This window comes from Perognathus longimembris, chromosome 11, assembly GCF_023159225.1.
Source record: "Perognathus longimembris pacificus isolate PPM17 chromosome 11, ASM2315922v1, whole genome shotgun sequence".
Lineage (NCBI taxonomy): Eukaryota > Metazoa > Chordata > Mammalia > Rodentia > Heteromyidae > Perognathus > Perognathus longimembris.
This window is the reverse complement of record NC_063171.1, coordinates 48,016,719-48,024,644: the sequence shown is the minus strand read 5'-3', so window position 1 is coordinate 48,024,644 and position 7,926 is coordinate 48,016,719.

Below are 7,926 nucleotides of genomic sequence, written 5' to 3'. Positions count from 1 at the left end.
CTTGATGTACACCCATAGCCTTAACACCTCAACACTGGTCCCTAATTTCCATTGTCTCCTGAATATTACTGCTACATCTGAATCTCCATCTCTATATAACTAGGACCAAAGTTATCACAAATCCTTCTTGACTTACCCTCCTAATGGTAGATTTTTTGAGTTTTCCACTGTAATATGGTAAAAGTATTTCTTAACTCAAAGGAACCTCTGGATCACTTTGGCTTTTATGATCCATGTGTTCTCAGAATGCTCTATTCCTTTTTGAGCTTGTCACCATTTTCCCTTTCATGTCTCTCATTCCTATTCCTGGACAAGCTTTTCTACCTCTCTTTAGTTAATTGATTATTCTGAGAGAGGAAGAGAAAACTCAGCTCCGGAACTGTTTAAGTCAGCATCCTTGAGATTCCCCATGGTGTCCTGGCATCTGTGGAGAAATGAGAACATTTTTGATGCTTCTACACTCACCAGAGCCTCATCTCTGAGACCTTGAAGGATAGCCAAGCTTTGTTTCTCATCAGAGCTCAAATAAATAACCAACATTAGCCTAGTGCCAGGTTTTGTTTTCCCTTTTATTCACAAGGGAAAAAAAAAAGAAAAAAAAGAGTCTGGCTGCCAACAGACGTTGTGATCTGCCAAATATTTGCACAATATAATTTAGCTGTTCTAAATAAGAGGTGTGGCTAGAATGACTCAACCCAGTGCCCTCTTCTAGTATGTTCTGCCACTTCCACCAAGCAATTCAAGGATTCCACTCACAGAAAAAGTCTGATTGACTTGATGAAATAGATCAGATCAGTTCATGAAGAACATTGTCTCTCTTCCTTTCTCTCTCCCTCTCCCTCCCTCCCTCATCTGCTCCCTCCCTCCTTCCCTCTCTCTCTCTCTCTCTCTCTCTCTCTTCCCACAAGATGATCCAGTTTCTCCTTGATGCATAGTAAAAGAAAAGAAAAATCACTAGACCCTTGAGCTTCCTTCCCAGGACTGCCAAAGGAAAAGTCGAAAAAATATGTCCTTTGGCTGAGAAGTACTATTATTCCCATGGAAAATAAAAAAAATTTAAACAAGAAATCTGGATTATTGCTCATCTGAGGGCCCGGTGGGTCTCCAAAGAGACTGTGTAGCAATTACGAGTTTCCTGTGATCCCGGGGTGAACACTGTTCATCTGGCCAAGTCAGCAAACAGAAGAAAGTCAAATTTCACATGGGAGGCCTGTCCATATGACAAACTTGGCTCTGCTCACATTGTGTGTATGGCCCAGCTGGTGCCCCACCAATCCCACCTCTCCTGAGCCAGCCACACCCTGAGGCCCTGGCCCAGTGAACTTTCCAGCAGCAGAGGCAGGTGGGCAGGGCAAGTTTGGAAGGAAAGGCCATAGTGAATGAAGTGAGAACATTGGCCAAACTGGGAGAAAAGCAGCAGGCCAAAGCTTGGTTGGGGTCAATGCGTGTGGGTCTGTAAATCTCCTTCATGGGTTGTTAATGTTGAAAGGAGCCTCTCGAGGTCATTCAGTGTATGCCTCAGCTTCCCAGAGTCACTCCCACACATAGTTTTTCTTCCAAGTCTGATAGATTTTTTCAAGAAAGAACATGCCTTGAGTGTTCCTTTATCTCCTAAATTCTACACTTCCTCCTGAATACTAAATTTATGCTCTAGTAATCAAGTCACAAAGGCAAAAGTAAAGGGAATAAAAGCATCCGGTTGGATTACTCTAGTTCAGAGAATGGAGTTCTTCTAGCCAGAAGTCTTCCCAATGTTCTGAAGAGTCAGAGTGTGCATGGATCTGTATAATGGATTGCTATATATATATTTTTTTTAAAGCAGCACATATTTACTTACTTAGTCAATACATATTGATTGAGTGTCTGTTTTGCCAAAGACTTCAAGGTACTATCTCTACTGGCAGGGGATGAAAACAGACATGAAACACCATGTTGTGCAATGAACTCATCCTGGTGGTAAAGTAAAAATATCATCTCTAAACATTAAGCACATATTCTGCTCTCAGCCTCCCAGCATCATCACATGTTACCCTCCTTCATCTGGATTATTCCCATTCAGTTTCAAAATAATTAATCTAGTAGATATAGTCATCGTTTGTCTCTTATAATTGGATAATTAAACTTTAGACAAGTAACTTGCTCGCTGAGGTACAAAGATTAAAACTGGGTTCAGAACCTAACTCAGAACTGTTGGAATAAACAACAAAATTCAATGGTGTAAAAAAAAAAATCCCCCAATTAAAGCTATTTCTGTCCTAGCATTTTGAAAGTGCTCCTGGAGAAATCTTCTTTCGAGTAACTGTAGATTTATAGTCATTCACTTCAGCATTTACTGAAAACTTATTAGGTATCACGAGCTAAACTAGGGGTTAGTTGTACACTGAAATGTTGTACCTGTGATCATTCAGATAAATTCCCAGAAGTAGACTTGCTGGATCATAGGTAGCTCTATGTTGAGTTTTTTGAGGAACCTGTATACTTCTTTCCAGAGTGGTTGAACAAGTTTACATTTCCACCAGCAGTATTGTAGAGTTCCCTTTTGGCCACATGTTCAACCAGCATATATTATTGTTTGTTTTCTTGATAATGGCCATTCTAACTAGGGTGAGGTGGAATCTCAATGTTGTCTTGATTTGTATTTCTTTTATAGCCAGAGATGTTGAACATCGCTTCATGTGTCTATTGGCCATTTTTACTTCTTCTGAGAAATCTCTATTTAGCTCAGTAGCTTTTTTATTAACCTGCTAGCTCATTGAGGGTTTAATTTTTGAAGGTCTCTAGATATTGGGCCATTGTCTAATGTATAGCTAGCAAAAATCTCCCATTCTGTAGGCTGCCTTCTTTAGCTTATTGGTTATCTTTTGTCTTGCAGAAACTTGTAAATTTGATGCAATCCCATTTATCAACATATTCACTGAAATATGATTCAAGGGAGAACTCAAATAGTATAATTCCTTAGAAATGCAAAGTCATAGCCCAACAAAATAAGCACCAAGAAATGTGTAGTTACAAGGAGTAGGATGAGGTCATGAGTATAGGATTTGACAAATGAAGCAGGATGAGAATGAAGTCAAGAATTCAATGTACATCCTACAAAATCAAAAATGTAAGGGAAAGGCTGGGTTGGGAGACAAGAGTGGGAATGTTGAAAGGGTGCCATTGATCAAGATGTATTGTATTCCTAAACTGCTTTGTTAAGTAGCAACTCTCCTGTGCAACTAATTAAAGATAATATTTTTTAAGATGTAGTACCTAGCTTCATTGAATTTTAGGTACAAGGAGAGTAGAGAAACATAGGCTATCTGATGAGAAAAATAAATGCTGAAAGAGCAGAATGAATAGATGTTAACGAAACAATACAAAAGAGGCAGCTAAGCCTATCCTGTGACAGCTGAGGTAGCAACAGTGAAAGAAAGCATACATTTGAGTGTGCATATGCCTGTATGTATCCATGTTGATGTGTGTGAGTATACACATGCATGTTCACATGTGTATGTACCAATGTGTGCATAGTTGTGTGTGCATATGTGTAGGGAGAGTACCAGAAAGCAGCATTAGAATAAAAGTGGAGACCACTGGAACTATTGCAGGAATAGCATAGGATGCTGAAACAATATGGTATATCTTAGGAATTCCAAGCAGCATGCATTAGACCAAGATTAGAAGAGGCCCCCATGCAAGACTGTACTCATTGCTTTAACCCAAATATCTTATCATGGACCTTTATTTCACTTAAATCTGAAATAACCAGGGAGAAATGGTAACATTATCCGGAAATGCCTTTATCTGCATTCTGTTCACATCACCACTGGGCGTCCTGTGGAGAAGACTAGGTGAATGACTAAGTGTCCCTGGGAGGCCTTCAATGTCACTGCAGGGACTCAGAGTCTCTAGTTAGATTGAGGATCTCAGTGCATCAAAAAAAAAAAATTCTATAGTAGCATTTTACATATAAACTCTGTCATTCTTTCAAATACATGTGTGTCTGGAACCAACTTCCACATGCTGCTGTAAGGGAATTTAAAGGTGTCTATTGTTGTTTTTTATTATTAACATGATTTTGTTCATAACAGAGATGCTGATGAGCAGAAAGCTGTTCAAACTGACAGAGCCACAGGCTGAGATCCACATGTATGCCCTGCCATACTGCATATGTTTTCAATTAATTCTACAAGGCTGTTGTTTTTGCCTTCAATGTCAAAACTTAACCCACACATGGTCTCATGAGGCATGAAGATGCCTAAGCCACTATGCTGAGTTGTAGGACCTAATATCCGTGTAATGATGGGATTGGCTACAGGGCACATTTGGAAATCATCTTCAGCCTTCGGGATTGAGACCGAAGGCAGGAAATAATAAAAACTGTGTGAAACTATAATGCCTCCCTCCTTCTGCTCCCAGCATTCTTCACTTGGGGGTAGAGAATATCTACATTTCACAGGACTCAAGGAAATGTTGAGGGTTGCCAAAAATGATAGCAAAGTGTACAATTGGGCAGCAAAAGGGAACCTTGGAGCCTGAAGTTGAGGCGAGAAGAGGGCATTTGGAAATAGTAGAACAGGAAGGACAGGCTGCAACTGATATTCAGATGTTGGAGGTCTCCAAACATCTCATCAAACAAATAGACAAGGGAAATACTTTCCTAAGTAGCATGCACTTAACCCAGGGAACTCGATGACACATGATTTTTATGGAGCCAAGGAACTCTGTAACTTTTGTCAAAGGGCTGGACACTGATGAATATGAGTAACATCTGTAGCAAAGCTAAGTGGAAGGAAAGGATGAGCCTGACCCATCTTCTGGCCTTCATTGTAGAAACTGACTCCTGGCAGTGCTTCCCCAAGAGGGTGAAGAGCCCACTGGGTCAGGGGGCACTTTTGTAGTATTTGTTTTGTTTGCTCTGAAGTAGCCCAACCACACATGAGCAGAAAAGAGAGAGACGAGGAGCCCTTGTCACCCTCTATTGTTCCTGCTTAAAGTCTTGTAGATCCTTCTTCTATATTTGTTAGTGCATATTCTGCAAAATCATAGCCACCCATCTGTTTTGTTAATCTCTATTTATCCAGTTCCTCTGGTTAACATTTTCAGACAGAACATATTTGACAGCAATTACAGGCGACGGAAAGGGCAGAATTCTCAGACAGACTTATCCATGTAGGTATATTTCTTAAGTCCTTTTCATTTGCAGATATCCTGCAAGAATAAGAAAGAACTTACTAGTACCAAATTGTTGGAATGAAAGGTCCATTCTGACCCAACAGTGTGAATAGTACAGCAGAAAGGAAAGCACCACAATAGAGAATAGTAGCAAGACAGTCACTGGGAGATAAATAATGAAAGAGAAATCTCTATAGACATAGCATCTCTAAGCCACTGTTGGGAAGATCCTGTTGTGTTAACACAGTGAAATCTCTTCACAGTAGAGTTTGTGTTTGATAATAACCAGCTGCTTCACAGAGAATACCCATGCTGGTGACTTTGTTCCCAATGTATCCATTCCCCTGATGGTCAATGTTCTCATAAGGGAAAGTTAAACACATCAAAAAGTTGTTTTGGATTTGGTTTAATAGTAAATTGTGCTTCTGGTACTTTTTCTTTTGTTCTCAAAGTTATTCTGAGCATTTTAAAGCAGAAGCTATGACAGTTTTTATGAACTCTGATTCTCATATCAGTAATAATTTTCCATTGATATAAACATGGATCTAAGGAATTAAATCTGAAATTAAAGGCTGGCTCTGCCAATCCAGCTGACTTGCTTTAACCAGTTTCTTACTCTCCTGTAGCATCAGCCTCTTCACCTATAAATTAAGGATAAAAATATCTACTGGATAATTTTAAGAAAAATAATGAAATATAAAGACATTAAAAATAGCATAGGTATTCAATAAAGGCTATCCTTTGTTAACATTCTCTATTCCTTTAAGTGCATTTCCATGAACTTTTTTGTAATCATAGGATTAAGCTTTGCAAATGCTAGCTAGGTAAGTGCTCTGCCACTGAAATATATGTCTAGTCCCATTCAAAAAACCTTTAATCAGGCAGCTCAGCCCAGCACAATTGCTGCTGAACAATCACCCTAGAGACACATTTTCTCTCTGTAGCTTCATATTCAGTCATCACTACTGCCTCGGATAGGCTCTGTTCAGCCCCTACTTGGCTAGCCACTCCTTGGAAGGTTTCTGATATCCTACTTTTCTCTCTGAATAACTGATGCCCATCCTTCTTAAACAAAGTGTTTATTATATCACCTGTTTTCTCATAAAAATCTATTGCTCTTTATATCGTACAGCACTAAAAAATGTTAACTTCTGATTCCAACCATGATATAGTAATCAGTATTGACTACCTCTGGACAAACTATATGGAACAGCAGCTTTAAATCACTGAAAATCTGTCGGCTCATTGAACATACTGTTTAAAAGAACTATGACAAGAATAGAAGCCTAAAACTTCCACTTTTTGTTCAGAGGTATTTACCGGGCCCTAGCTCAGTGAGGAGGAATCCAAGCCGACCATGCTCTTCTCACAAAGTCCAGGAAGAGGCAAAGGTTGTAAGTCAGAGAGGCTGAGGTCACTTGAATATGCAGAAAAGGCCATTAGATAAGAGAGGTTCTGAGAGCTACTTATGGGTTACTAAAGTGCTCGTTCAAAGTCTACTTATGAAGGAAAAACCAGGAGTGCTGGAAAAAAGAACAGCTGAACCAAAGAAAGTAATGGGGACCTGAGGAATTTCTAAAAATAGTGCACTGTTGGGAACTATTTGGAACTGTGTTCAAACCAACCACAGTGGAGATAATGTTTGGACATCAAACATATTTGAAAGAGATACTAGAAAGATTACACTTCAAGAGTACACTCAACTAGCTCTAAAAGGGTTATAGTATTTACATCCAAACAAAGCTTTAAACTAAACATAAAAGGGAGAAAGCTGACATTCCTAAGTAACCTAATTGCTTCATGAAATTCAACTTTCTTAAGAAAGTGAACAGAATGAAGACATTTGACAACACAAAAAATTTGTGTGTCTAGAATCTTTTTAATGGTTAGAATCATTCCTTCTAGCCATGTGAAGAAAAGAAACATTTTACCTATAAGTGAGGAGCGTCATTTGATAGAAACAGAATAAGATATGCCTGTGAACATGAAATTAATAAACAAAAACTTTAAAACTACGAACACAAATGTGCTTGAGTAGAAAGAATAACGCTGATTAAGATGAATTACACACTGAAACTGTCAAACTCACATTCATTTGTACAATTATTTAAAGCTAATACAAAAAGTATTTTTAAAGCCTAACAGAATAAAAATTTTAAAATGTGCTTAAGGACTTAAAAGAAAATATAAATATAATAATGGGAGTAGCAGAAAATATAAAAAATTTCTTCAACTAAAATAGTCAACATTTAATATTTATATATGCAAATTAGAGACTGAAGAGTGAATGATCAGTGAGGTTGTAAAAAGAGCAGTAGACATTGCCCATACTGAAGTAGAAAGGATAAAAAAGAAATAAATGAAGCATCCATGACCTGTGGGATTATTAATATGTCATACAATCTCAGAAGCAAAAAGTGAATGAAAAATGTGAATATTTGATGAAATAATCACCATAAGATTCCACCTTGATTAAAGCAATAAACCACATATTGATTGAAGGTGGTCAAAAGTCCAAAGCAGGATATATCCAAAGCAAACTTCACCAAGACACATCACCATCAAAGAACAAACAACAAATGATAGAGAAAAATGTAAACAGAGGCGAGAGGAAAAGAACACATATATGGGGAACAAATATTAAAAAACACACATAAATTTTAAAACAACCCCAAATTGAAGCCTTGGCCAAAATGGCTGGGTGTGGGGTGGCATGCACCCATAGTCCCAAGCTACTACAGAAACCCAATGGCTGGGCATCGTGTTATA